Consider the following 14,342-nt stretch of genomic DNA (forward strand, 5'->3'; position numbering starts at 1 on the left):
TCATTACATAAAAGGGTACGGTCTTTTTTTTTTTTTTAGTTTTATTCATTTCAAACGGGCCGGATCCTGCCCGCGGGCTGTAGTTTGCCCACGGCTGCTCTATATGATACCACAATGACAAAGACATGTTATTATACATTTGTCCAAACCTGTAGAACAAGCGTGTCAAACTCGCCGCCCACAACAAATATTTTTGCGGCCCAGCCAATATAATGGTATGTAAGAAATGTTTTAATAAAAATTACGTAACTTAATTTTTACAATATCCTGTTATACATAATCTTACCTAATAATAGACAAACATGTAAATTGACCATCCCTCTGCTACGCTCACCAGCCACTCAGGAGAGTATGCAAATTAACCCAACAAAGATGGAGGGTAATTTGCATACATAGGCGAAAAGCTGCAGAGCGAAGACTGAAGGCTTCAGTCGGCCAGAGCAGCGAAGGCCTGGGTCCCGGGTGCCAGTGGAAAACTGGTGCCGGCAGCCAGGGGAAGGGAAGGCCTATTGCACAATTCTCTTCGTGCAATGGGCCTCTAGTTATTAATAACAAACGACAATATTTGCTAATGACTGATTACTATAATCGTGTTGCATTCGTTTCCCATACACGCCTTATGGGCAGGCGCACCATTTCTCTCCACTAATGCTATCAGTGAATATTTTAGCGAATATTGCCACCTCATCAGTCTTGTACTCACTTGTTTAGTGTACACAACAGGAAATATTTCACTTTCGGAGAACAAGAAAAATTGGTTTATTTGCGTTATGCTTATTAATTTGTGCAGTTATTCAGTGTCTAGTAAGTTAATGTTCAAGAAAAAACATTAATTTTTATTAAGATATTCTATTACTTTATGTTAACGATTATTCACCTATTTCAGCCCTTTGTATTCAGCATGTCTCTGGAAATAAGCCTACATTTATTTGAAAATTGAAGCTTTTGTTTTTTTTCGGCCCACATAAACTTAAACCTTGTTTATTTGGCCCATGTTAGCCTTTGAGTTTGACATGCTTACTGTAGAAGGTACAACATTAAGAATGAACCATAATGTATACTGTGGACTTTGGGTGGTTATGACCTGTCAATGCAGGTTCATCAATTATAACAAACTAGAGGCTTGGTGCATGACATTCGTGCACTGGGGTGGGGGGGGGGCTCCCTCAGTCTGGCCTGTGTCGTCTCGCAGTCCAGGACCCCTTGGGGGATGTCCACGGCACTCCCCCTGTGGGAGTGCACTGACCACCAGGGGCAGCTCCTGCATTGAGCATCGTCCTCCTGGTGGTCAGTGCGCATCATAACGACTGGTCGTTCCGCTGTTCGGTCAACTTGCATATTAGCCTTTATTATATAGGATGCACCATTCTGTTGGAGAATGCTGATAATGAGGGAGACTATGCACATGTGGGGAAAGAGGGTATATGGAAACTCTCTGTAACTTCCATTCAATTTTGCTGTAAACTAAAAATAAAAACAAAAGGTCTATTTTTTTTTATCCTCACCAAGGATATTTTCTTCATTGATTTATAGAGAGAGCAGAAGGGAAGGAGGAGGGGGAGAGAAAGAGAAGAAACATCAATATGAGAGAGACACATCGATTGGCTGCCTCCCACACGTGGGAACCTGTAACTGAGGTAAATGCCCTTGATCAGAATCGAACCCATGACCCTTTAATCCCTGGGCCCATGCTCTAACCACTGTGAAAACTGGCCAGGGCCAAAAGATCTATTTATAAAAAACAGAACATCCTACTGAACCTTATTTAAAGGACTATCTTTTTTATTTATTTTTTCCATCACCATTTATTCCTGCTATGACCCCATGCATCTCCACCCCCACCCCCACAATCACCAGGACTGTTGTCCATGTCCATGAGTTCTCTCTCTTTCTTTTATTATTTTTCTCAATCCCTCCACCTTCACAAATTCCCACTCCCACCACCCAGAGCTGTCTGCCTGCTTGCTATCTATGACTCAGGAGGGATTTAATAAACAAAGTGAACTACCAAGCAAAATAAAGACAGACTCATAAATAAAGGAATATCTTTTATGTTCAAGCTTTCTTATTTGATTTAAACAGGGAAATGTCAAGGCATTACAGGTGAAACATTGATAAATCTTTTTAATTCCACCACCAAGCAAGAAAATTTTTCTGTCATATTATTTAAAATAAAAAAGAAAAGTAATTATAATAAGGAGTACTAATATTATTATTTTTAAAAAGTCTGTCTTTTAAGTTATAGAGAATTGAGCTTCATATTAACAATTTAAAAAGCTAGAAAACAAAGCCTAGCTTATTACCTCCAAGACTGGTATTCTATTTTAGCACACTATACTGTGCTATGTAGAAGACTAATACATTTCATTGTGTTAATTATTAAATTGTAATATATCCTGCTTAATATAATCAAGTAACACTTTGTTCTATCCAATGTCTTGAGCATTACAAATTTCTCTAAATTTTTCAAGGAAGATAATTTTTCATATAAACTCTCTTAACCAATGTCATGCCAGAATACTGAGCATAATAATTCCCATGACCACCCTGGCTATTAAAATATTAGATAGCTCTGGCCAGTGTGGCTCAATGGGTTGAGTGTCATTCTGTGCACTGAAAGGTCGCCAGTTCGATTCCAAGTCAGGGCACATGCCGGGCTATGGGCTCCATAGGCACACAGGAGACAGCCTATTGATGTTATCTCATAGCAATGTTTTTTTTCTTCCTTCCTTCCTTCCTTCCTTCCTTCCTTCCTTCCTTCCTTCCTTCCTTCTCTCCTCTCTCTCTCTCTCTTTCTCTCTCTCTCTCTCTCTCTCTCTCTCTCTCTCTCCCCCCTCTCCATTCTTCTCTCTCTAAAATCAATAAAAATACATTTTTTAAAAAGATTGAAAAGAATGGAAAAATTTTATATCAGAACAAAAAATTTTTATGAATAAAAGTAGTAAAAGTTACTTAAAGTTGTGGATTTTTTTCAGAAGAAATATAAGAGTAAGAGAAAGAAAAACACACTAAATACTTTATATATTTTGTGTGTATAGGTCTTACACACGTTTATTTAATTTCACAACCCTGTCAATTAGAAATTTATTCATATTTTATCAAAGGGAAAAGAACTCTAGTATTGTGAAATTACTTGCATAAGGTAATTTTGCCTGTCTGACCATAGCTGTGATTCAAACTCATGACTACATGGCACAGTCAAATAAATGTCCACCCAACTATCCTGCCTGCCAATCATTTATTTCAGCTTCTCATGCAACATTAAAAGCACAGACTAGGGGGGATAAATGGTGATGGAAGACTTGACTCAGGACAGTGAACACACAATATAGTGTACAGATGATGGGTTGTAGAACTGTGCACCTGAAACCTGTATAATTTTGTTAACCAATGTCACCCCAATAAATTCAATAAAAAATGAAAAAAAGAACTATCAAGACACATGCAGTGAAGAAATAAAAGAAAAGAAAATCTAGGACTAAATAGCAAATTACTAATCTAGAAAAACATTTGTGAAATGTTAGAATTAGAAGAGACTGTGGCCATGGCATCCCATGCTCTTTGATCATTATCAGAGTATTCCGATCAAAAACATTCATTCATTTTAAAAATAATTAAAAGCTTCTAAAAACAGTACCATATAAAATACTTTTAATTCTTCAATTCACTTTCACGTAGAAGGATAAATTTATTCATTCTAGAATAAGTATATAAGGCCAAAAATTGGAAAGAATGAAATAAATTATAGTTAAAGAAGCAGTTTTCTGCCCTAGCTGGTTTGGCTCAGTTAATAGAACATTGATTGGCCTGTGGACTGAAGGGTTCCGGGTTCAATTCTGGTCAAGGGTAAATGCCCGGTTGAGGGCTTGATCACAGGTAGGGGTTGTGCAGGAGGCAGCCGATCAATAATTCTCCGGGCTTGATCACAGGTAGGGGTTGTGCAGGAGGCAACCGATCAATAATTCTCTTTAATCATTGATGTTTCTATCTCTCTTCCCTTCCTCTGTGAAATCAATAAAATTTTTTTTAAAAAAATATGTAGTTTTCAGATAATAAGTGCTATGTGAGGATAGAATGGCATATTCACATAGAGAGTCTAATTCAAAGCTGGAAGTCAGAGACATTATAGAGGTAAAAGTTCCTTAATTATATTAGTGATCAGACCAAGTGACCTCTAAGCTTTACTGCTAATGTTCTAGAAACACATGTATTTTTTTTCTCCTTTGCATATAAGTAAGTGGGGTGAGAATTCTGGTCAGCATATTTCCATAAAAAGTAATTTCCAAGAAAGCCCACAGAAGCTGTAAAACATCCTTGAAACAATTTTGTGTCTTACAGATATGCTGTTATTCTCAAGTGATAGAATAATAATAACCCTTGCACTTATTATATAACAATTATATAAGTGAGTTTAAAATGTATATCCCTATACTCTAAAAATGAGAATGCAAGTTACAAACATCTCCTTCTTTAGTACTGGAGCAATTCTAAATATAATCCAAGTGTATCTGATGATTGACCCTTTTGCAACCTATATTCCTATATCATTCCTACAATATTTTTTAATGAAAAAGATGTATGTCTGAGGTGAGAAAGAGATAAAAACTATGCATATAGATGAGTTGAATCTAAAGGAGTATCACATAGTAAGAGAGAAAATGGACTTCAAAATCCACTACTGCAAGATTTCAAACCTAGCTACAACCCCTACTTAGCTTTGTTACCTTTATCAACATCTCTTAACTTTCGTTTCCTTCATAAATTAAAGGATATATTTAATTCTTAAGGTTAGTACAAGGATTGTCTTATATATAATACCTGACACATAGGAAGTGCTTGTTCAATGGGAACAAGGACTTTATCTTTTGAGGTTTTGTTGATGCCTACAATCCATTCTGAAACCCCCTTCGCACCTACTTCTGGCACTGGATCTGAAAAGGTAAATAAGTTTTTAAAAATTCCCTGACAGCCCAACTGGTGTGGCTCACTGGTTGAACATCAAGCTATGAACCTGGAGGTCAGGGTTCGATTCCCGGTCAGGGTACATGCCTGGGTTGTGGCCTTGATCCCCAGTGTGGGGTGTGCAGGAAGCAGCTGATTAATGATTCTCTCTCATCATTGATGTTTCTATCTCTCTCTCCCTCTCTCTCCCTCTCTGAAATTAATTAAATATATATATTTTTTAAAAATAAAATAAAAATTCCATGATACATTTTGTTGCCTTCAAAAGAATAACCATCTTAACAAACATCTTCTGAGTACTGTAGAACAGAATGACTGAAAGGAAATATTTTGATAAGCCATTGCTTGTGTGCTTGTGCCTGGTGATTCTCAACTATATTGGCATAAAATAAACAAGTGTAGAGTTTAAAAATCAAACACATTCACACCCATCAGGATGGATATTACTTTTTAAAAGCTCAAAATAACAAATGTTGGCTAGGCTCTAAAGAAACTGGAACCTTTCTGCACTGCTGGCTGGACTGTAAAATGATGCAACCACTATGGAGAATAACATGGTGGTTCATCAAAAAACAGAATTGTTTTTGATCCAGCAACTCCTAATTCCAGATGTGCACTCAAAAGAACAGAAAGAAGAGATTCAAAGAGATATCTGTACCACAGTGTTCACAGCTGCATTTTCACAACAAAGTGTGGAAGCAACCTACAGGTTCGTCAGTGGATGAATGGATACACAAAATGTGGTAAATACATAAATAAAGTATTATACAGCCTAAAATAGGAAAGCAATTCAGACACATTTTACAACACAGATGAAACTTGAGCACATGATGGTAAGTGAAAGAAGCCAGTCACAAATGTGTACAATTCCACTTATATGAGAAATGTAGACTATTCCAATTCATAGAGACAGAAAGTAGAATGGTGGTTGCTAAGGGTTGGGAGGAGGAAGTCCTACTGTTTAATGAGTATAGTTTCAGTTTGAGAAAATAAAAGAGTTCTGGAGACGAATGTTGGTGATGTTTGCACAGAAATGTAAATGTATGTAATACCACTAAACTATATACTTAAAAATGGTTAAAATAGTAAATTTTGTTTAACACACACACACACACACGCACACCTGACCCAGCTAACTTAAGTCAAAATGTTTAGGGACCAGGCCGAGGCAACTGTATTTTTAAATGAGTGCTTTGTAATCCCATGTTCAGGTATGACTGAAAATCACTCCTTTAGCCAGTGGAGGATTCCTGCCAAAAATATTACTTCCTATCTGTATCTACTGATGTTTCAACCTTCACAATATTTATTACTATGTTAGACTAACAAGGATTGAGATAAGAATAATATTTTTTTAAATATCTCAACACCTTTGAATTATATTTTATTGACCCCTTGCTCTATAAATTTGATTGACAATTCAGTAACATATAAGTTCATTAAAGAGAAATAAATATAATTTGACTTTTTGCACACCTATGTAGGCTACTGGAATAAAAACCAAATTAAGTATTATTTTTCTAGATTTTATCTTCTAAATTAAAAACACAGACCTTCATACAAACTTTATTATCTATGGAGAAAAAAAAGCAGTATTTGACCTAGATCAAAACAATTTTAATATTCTTGATTTCTATATATTAAAGATTATGGTGTGAAACAAATGGAATAGTATTTTTGTATAAGTAAATCATAATTAGATGGGAGGCTGAAATATATTGTCATACAGAAGCCTGATGTAGCTCTTATGTACTAAATCTGACATAGAGCAAAGGAACGTGTACTTTGGGATTCTAGGTTGAATATGTCTTTGCAGTTTTACAGAGGCTTCTATAAGCCAAGTTTGCCCAAATAAATGATATAAAGTGTATGATGCAAATTGGCATAGCTCTCAGCTAACAAGGAATTATTTCAAAATGATACAACAAACCAAAATCAATTATTTTGAGTTTATCAAATATTGATTCAGATCAAATAATGGTTCAGAATTTGCATTTTTATAAAATACTATAATCATATAATCATCTTTGCATATTATCCACACTGAATTTCAATTGTGGAACACCAATTTTTCCACTAGAAAAATGCCAAAAAGACCGAAGCTTTTAAACAAAGCAGCATTATGGTACTACCATGCCTCTATTGTGAAGCTTGGATCAGACCTATCTATTATTTCAGACTATTATCAATAAAAACCATCTAAGCATATGTAAACAAGTGAAAATTAAAAGCATCTGTGGGAGAGTCAATACCTACATTGTGTAATCCATTTATACAGTGCCTTCAGCGGTCCTCAACCTGTGGGTCGCGACCCCTTTGGCGGTGGAATGACCCTTTCACAGTGGTCGCCTAAGACCATCCTGCATATCAGATATTTACATTATGATTCATAACAGTAGCAACATTACAGTTATGAAGTAGCAACGAAAATAATTTTATGGTTGGGTCACAACATGAGGAACTGTATTTAAAGGGCCAGAAGGCGGAGAACCACTGCTCTTATCTCTGATTTCAGAAGAACAAGCATTTCTCTCTCCTTAAAGGAACTCAAAGCATTAGAAGCCTTAAATGTATATATGCAAAACCCATGGGCACAGACAATAGGATGGTGGAGGCCTAGAGAAGGGATGGGGGCGGGCTATAAGGGGTCAAAGGGAGAAAAAGGGACATATGCAATACTTTCAATGATAAAGATTAAGCAATAAATAAATAAATGAGAAGTTTTATAATGCATTTTAAAAAGGAAAAGATAGTTGGGGGTGCATTTCTCAAATGCTAGTCTTTTTAAAATTCAGAAATAAATACAGCCATAATAATGTAGCAGCTCTGTTCATTGAAGGGAATAAAAGCTCCAGAAGAAATATCAACACCTCTCCTTTAGTAGCCAGGGATCTATGCAAAGGGGCATCTCAAGCTGTGACTGTTGGAATATGTGATGAGTTTTGCAAATGGATAGGAAGAATTGGGAGAATTAGATAAAAACTCTAAGAACTGATCCTGAAAAGACAGAAACAATAGGTACATATATGGCTAAGCATATCACTGGCCTTTCAGAGAGCAGAGTCTTTCTTTTTCACCTCCCTCCAATTCTTGCTCATCTAGATACAAGATTAGCTATTCACAGCCTATCTTTCCTAACTGGATTTTGAGCAGTTTGAATTTCACTTTTGGGATTTTTGGTTGAATTAAATGTGACCAAATTAGCTGCTGTTCCCAGAGAGCTCTGGACGTAATAGAAACAGCTGTGCCTGGACGGTGTGGCTAAGTGGTTAAGTATTGGCCCATGAATCAGGAGGTCAAGATTTGATTCCTAGTCAGGGCACATTTCATGAGTTGCAGGCTCAATCCCCAGTGTGGGGCATGCAGGGGGCAGCTGATCAATGACTCTTTCTCATCACTGATGTTTCTTTTTCTCTCTCCATCTCCCTTCCTCTCTCTGAAATCAATAAAACATCGTAAAAAAAACAAAAAAACAGCAGTGAAATGACAGAAGAGTGCTGACCTAAGTCACAGATACACCTTTTCCCCCTAATTCCATATCCCCAGAAATCTGCACAAGCGGGTAAAACACATCAATTTGTCCTGAAATCTCTGGATCTATTTAAATTCCCTTTCTCTATTATTAGTCTATTGATTATAATTCATTGCCATGGTAGATACCAAGTGGAGAAACTCCAAACTGGTTTGGAGAGGAAAATTAGGGAATTATAGAAAGCGCATTTTGCTCCTAACTCTCACTTCAGGGCACCTAGATATCAAATCCTACAGGAAAAAAAAACAAAAAACACAAAAACAAAAAACAAAAAACAACATCTTTTGAATAAAAGGTGATCCTTGTAGATATAGCACTTCAGTATAAGTAGAGACTCTAAACAACTGTCAGGAAATACTGCTAAAAATTCCAGTAATTTATCACTTACACACCTAAATTAAGATGTGACCCAAAAAACAATGTAGAGTTAAGGAAGCAAAGAGAAAAGAAGTAAAAAAAAAAAGTTTTAACCCGAGGGCACACCAGACTTGCAGAAAAAGCAAACCCCGGAGGAAGCTGAGGCATGGCTGCTCCAGAGCCAGCCTGCCATGTGCAATGTTCCTCTGATAGTTCCCGGGCACTGTTGCCACGGCGATAGTGACTGTCCGTGTCATTATCTATCCACCAACAGTGAGAGAAGCTTTGCAGTCGAGATATTGTTTAACAGATGGAGTGGTTTCTGTTGGACATACTGCTACAAAAGAAAAAAAAAAGTTTTAAAGCTACAGCATATCTATCCAAAGCATTTATTAAAATATTTATCATGCTACTACTTTAGTTTATCCATGCATCTCTTCTTTCCTTTGTCATCATAAGCATAGGATGTTTATGCCGTATTCAAAAAGATGCATGTCCTCATTAAAACTATTTTTCAGTCCATTTCTATTATGTCAACTCATGATTAGCCACACTAATGAAGAGAAGTAATGGCACAGAAATTTCTAGTGGAGATAACCAAAGCAATTTATTTAACACATCGGAATGCTTTCTTTTATTTTAATGCAGACTTACCATCACCAAAATAGTTTTACTTAAATTCATTTGAAGCCATTATATTTTACCAAAAGTCTTTATTTATTATTATTATTATTATTTTGGGTAAATAAGCCAAGTGGAAATGTTCTGATTAATGAAAAAAAAATTATGTGAGATGGAAAATCTGTGACAGTTAAACCAAAAGGTAGATAAGATATGTATGAACAATTAGTTAATTTTACCTAGAAGCAAATTTACAGGTGCAAATGTATTTGTAGAGTGTAAATATGTATAAGTTTATTTGTGTATGTATGTGTGTTTATGTTTATGCATATACCTATGTGCTGAGGAATTATAGGCTGAAAAATGATGCCATTTATATTATGAAATATTCATTTACATGCTCATTAATGTTACTTTAATTCCTGCATATTTTGTGAAGCAACCTATGGAGGTGGAAGTATGATGTTAGAATGAATATGGTTTAAAAAATGGCATAAATATAAGCATAAAAATTGTAATGCTAGATCTCACTCATATGTGGGATATAATGATCAACATAAACTGATGAACAAAAATAGATCCAGAGATAAATGGCAGGGGAGGTGGAAGGGTTAGAGATCAACCAAAGGACTTGTATGCATGCATATTAGCATAACCAATGGACACAGACACTGGGGCAGTGGGGGCTTGCCCTCAGGGGTGGGAATGGCTGGGGGGGTGGTTAATTGGGAAAAAAGGAGACATATGTAAAACTTTAGATAATCAAAAAAAATAGTTGATACTTTAAAAAAAATGTAATACTAAGCTAAATTTTTCTCACTCTTTTCAGGAAATATACAAATTTCCAAAAAAGAAAGTATAAAAAACCAACTCATATTGATGTGCTATGTTGTTCATAAACCAATGAAAAAGAGTATATTAAAAACTATAAACATTCATAAAAAGGCTTCTATTTTATGTTCAACAGCTCAATGATGTTTTGAAAATAATACTTAACAAAAGATTATATCATCAGGAAAAACAACAAACATTAGAAGTCAACACCTCATGTCTATTCTATTCAAATAATGCACTCTATCTTATTCAGAATCGGATGGGAAAAGGATGTTTTTCCTACTCCTCAGTATGGTCTACCAATGGATTAGTTAATTTTACTCAAAGCCAAAAACACATAGAAGACAAATATATGTACCTCAAACTAACTTTTTCTATATAACTAGAGGCACGTTGCACAAAATTTGTGCACAGGGGGTGTCCCTCAGGTCACCCTGCACCCCTAGGGGGATGTCTGACTGCCAGATTAGGCCCAATCCCTGGATGGGGCCTAAACCGGCAGTCTGACATCCCTCTCACAATCTGGGACCGTTGGCTCCTAACCCCTTGCCTGCCTGCCTGCCTGATTGCCCCCTAACCGCTCCCCTGCCAGCCTGATTGACTTCAATTGCCCTCCCCTGCTGGGGCCTGATCACCCCCAACTGCCCTCCCCTGTCAGCCTGATCACTCCCAACTGCCCTCGCTTGCTGGCCTAATCGCCCACAACTGTCCTCCCCTGCTGTGACCCACCTCCTCCTCTGGGACCTGCCACCTCAGCACAAGGCTGTGGAGATGCTGGGAACCCTGGCCTCACCACACGGAGTGGCTCCCAGGCCCTGCCTTCGCTGTGCATATGGCCATTGTGTGATGGCCATCTTGTGACATTAGGGCGTGATGTGTGAGGGCGTGACACCACCTAGGCTATTATTAGTATAGATACTTTCCTATGTATGTTTATCAACAATACATGTTCCATTAATCAAAACCCAGGGTCTGATAGTCTACAAAATATTGTCTAAAACATAGAAACAAAGCATCCAGCTCTATTTCTAAAGTTCATTCAAGTAAATATTTATTTTTAAAGCATAAAGTTTAAAATTCTGTTAGTATGTCATTATTTTATTTCAAAGCTATCATATGAGGAACAGTACCACATAGTAATTAGGAAATGGGGTTCAGGGGTCAGACTGCCTGGACCCAAATCCAGACTGTCACATTGTAAGAATATGACCCCGGGCAGAAGCTTTAACCTCCTTCAGTGCCTCACCTTCCACATCATCTGACAGTGTTACTTTGAAGATCAAATGAACTAATATATTGAATATTTAGAATAGTAACTCAATACATGACACTCTTAATAAATATCAGCTATTATCATGTCATGATCTTTCACTTTGCCTCATAAATACGATGTTTTTTGACAAGTTAGTAGGCTGAAAACCTCTTTGAAAATTAAAATAAATCTGTTTTAAGGTTTTTAAGGTACATAAGGGTTTGGAAGCTACCATATAGCAATCTTTATTTTTATTTTTTTTACTTTTTTAGTGAGAGATAAATCATTGTTCAACACATCACCACACACACACACACACACACACACACCATCTTTATTGTAATTGGATGCACCACGTATGGCAAATTTAAGTGTTAATATCCATTTCATACATAACTCTAATTTTTCAAGGTTTCTAATTCTATCATAAAAATTCATTTCCCAAGAAAGCTTGCAAATATATCTCCATCTGCATGCCATTATTTTTTCATTGCTTGCCTTTTGGTTCATTTCACATGACTTATTAGTAACCAAATCAAAATTAATTTTTTTGGACATTTTAAATGCATACTCCACAAACACAGTGGCCACATGAAGTACAGAAGAAATAAACTAATATTAAAGAAGGGCTTGGATATGAGTGACTTTTTCCGATTGCAGGTTAACATCAATGTGAACAACCGTCCCTGTCTAGGTCCACCCAGGTTGGTTCCCTCTTAGAGAGATTGGCTGTTGAAGCATTCATTCCAAATATATAATAAAAAGTTCCCAGGCATAACCTAAACTTCCTTTAATAACATATTATGGCTCCTTCTTAAAAATTATTTCTATTTTTAAGTGATACTATTTTATGGAGTAACATCTTTTGTAAGTTTACTTTAGGCTATATAAAGTAGAAATTCCTATTGTTTAAAACTTTAAAAAGGGAAGTATCTGGTTCTAATAGTGTACAATTCAGTAAACAAATCTGTTTAATAATTTATATAATAACGGTTGCCCTGAGTTTTCAGTCTCATTGCACAGGTAGAAAGGTACTTCCTTCCCCATGCATAATGCCCTGCTTTTATTTCTCAAGTAAGCAAACCAGAGCTACACACTGTGTGTACAGAGGTGCGGGAAACCCCAATTATACGAAAGACTTTTCCATTTGGGCCTATCTAAGACCCCAGCTGAGTCTAATTACCAGTCAGCTCTGTTTTAAATAAAACTGTTTTATTTACTGAAAAAGAGACACCAAAGCCATTTATTTTGAATTTTTACACAAATATGTCTATTTCCTAGTGATTGTACTTGACTATATTCGAAAATTGGAGGAAGTGACTTGTATCACAAAAAGTGGGCATGGTATAGCTCAGAAGCCTAAATTGTAACCTAAGATCTGCATCTAGTAATAAGAGTCATCTTGATATAATCATGTTACCTAATAAATATATTTTAACTACATTATTCTAAAATGAAAGCAATTATTGCAGATTTTTTTCATTCATCTAAGCTCTCCTATTCAGTATTTTAAAATCTAACCAGACAGTTAATATCATGTTCAAAACAGTGATTATAGACATGTAAAGATTTTTATTTTAAAATAATTAGATTCTTACCCTGATCAAAGGCCTTTCCAGGACTCCAAGTGCGGAAATAATCATCCTAAGGGGAAAATAATGTGAATTGAGTGGATATGAATTAATACAATGTAAAGAGTCATATAAAATCTAAAATAAAATAGAAAATACAGAAGCTGAATACAAACCTCCACTTCCTGTAATGGCAAGCAGCAAATTATAAAAAAAAAATAAAAAAATAAAAAGAACAAGAGAAAAACAAAGTTATCAAAATGGAACACATTATTTACATGTTATAGAAATATCTTTCAATAAATGTGCTAATTTTTCATTGCAAATCTGTGGTTACTCTCATAATTTAACTATTTTGGTTTGCCACTTCACTTAAATATCATAATGCAGTACTTTCAATTGCAATTCAACATGCAATATAAGATGCAGATAATTACCCTGACCTAATAAGCTATAAAAGTATCTTGGCAGTGTCCAATTACACAACTTTATAATATTAAATGGAACCATTAATATAGCAGGAAAAATACGAAGTGATTTTCCACTAGACTATAAAGTATAAATATACTTGATGTAAATCAGTCACTTATTAATTGACTAGAGGCCCATTGCACAAATTCGTGCACGGGTGGGGTCTGGCCGGCCCAGCCCCGATCAGGGTGGATCAGGGCAAGGACTGTTGGGAGGAGACGGTGGGAGGTTGGCTGGTTGGTCCTGCCCCCAAATGTTGTGTGAGGGGGCGATCATGGTTGTGGCCAGCCAGGAGGAGGGGCCACGGGAAGTTGGCTGGCGGGCCTTGCCTCTGATCGAAGTGGTGGGGGGAAACTTGGGGCAGAGCTGGCTGCGGGGAGGGGCCATGGGCCGATTGGGGTGGTGGGGGCCCATAAGGGGTGGGGCCGGCCGGGAGGAGAGACTGCAGGAGGTTGGCTGGCTTGCCCCGCCCCCTACTGGGGTAGGTGGGATCAGGAGTGGGGCTGCGGTAGGTTGGCTCCCAGCCCCACCCACAATCGGGCCAGTTCGCTGGCCTCAGTGGGTGTCATAGCAACCGGTTATTCTGGTCACTGGCTTTTTATATATATACTAGAGGCCCGGTGCACAAAAATTTGTGCACTCAGAGGGGGAAGGGGGGTCCCTCAGCCCGGCCTGTGCCCTCTCACAGTCTGGGACCCCTCGGGAGATAACGACCTGCTGGCTTAGGCCTGCTCCCGGGTGG

At 37.0% G+C, this 14,342-nt stretch overlaps 1 protein-coding gene across 1 annotated transcript in view; it reads right to left on the reverse strand.

The window, feature by feature from the left end:
- SPOCK3 (sparc/osteonectin, cwcv and kazal-like domains proteoglycan (testican) 3) overlaps positions 1–13,310 on the reverse strand; it is a 197,202-nt gene extending 183,892 nt beyond the window's left edge. Inside the window, exons 1-2 of the mRNA XM_005860775.2 lie at positions 13,306–13,310; positions 13,157–13,202 (exon numbers count right to left, since the gene is read on the reverse strand). The gene's annotated coding sequence lies outside the window, so the exon portion shown is untranslated. The remainder of the gene's footprint in view (positions 1–13,156; positions 13,203–13,305) is intronic.
- Between the last annotated feature and the right edge of the window lie 1,032 nt (positions 13,311–14,342).

Source organism: Myotis brandtii, unplaced genomic scaffold (assembly GCF_000412655.1).
Source record: "Myotis brandtii unplaced genomic scaffold, ASM41265v1 scaffold14, whole genome shotgun sequence".
Taxonomy (NCBI): Eukaryota; Metazoa; Chordata; class Mammalia; order Chiroptera; family Vespertilionidae; genus Myotis; species Myotis brandtii.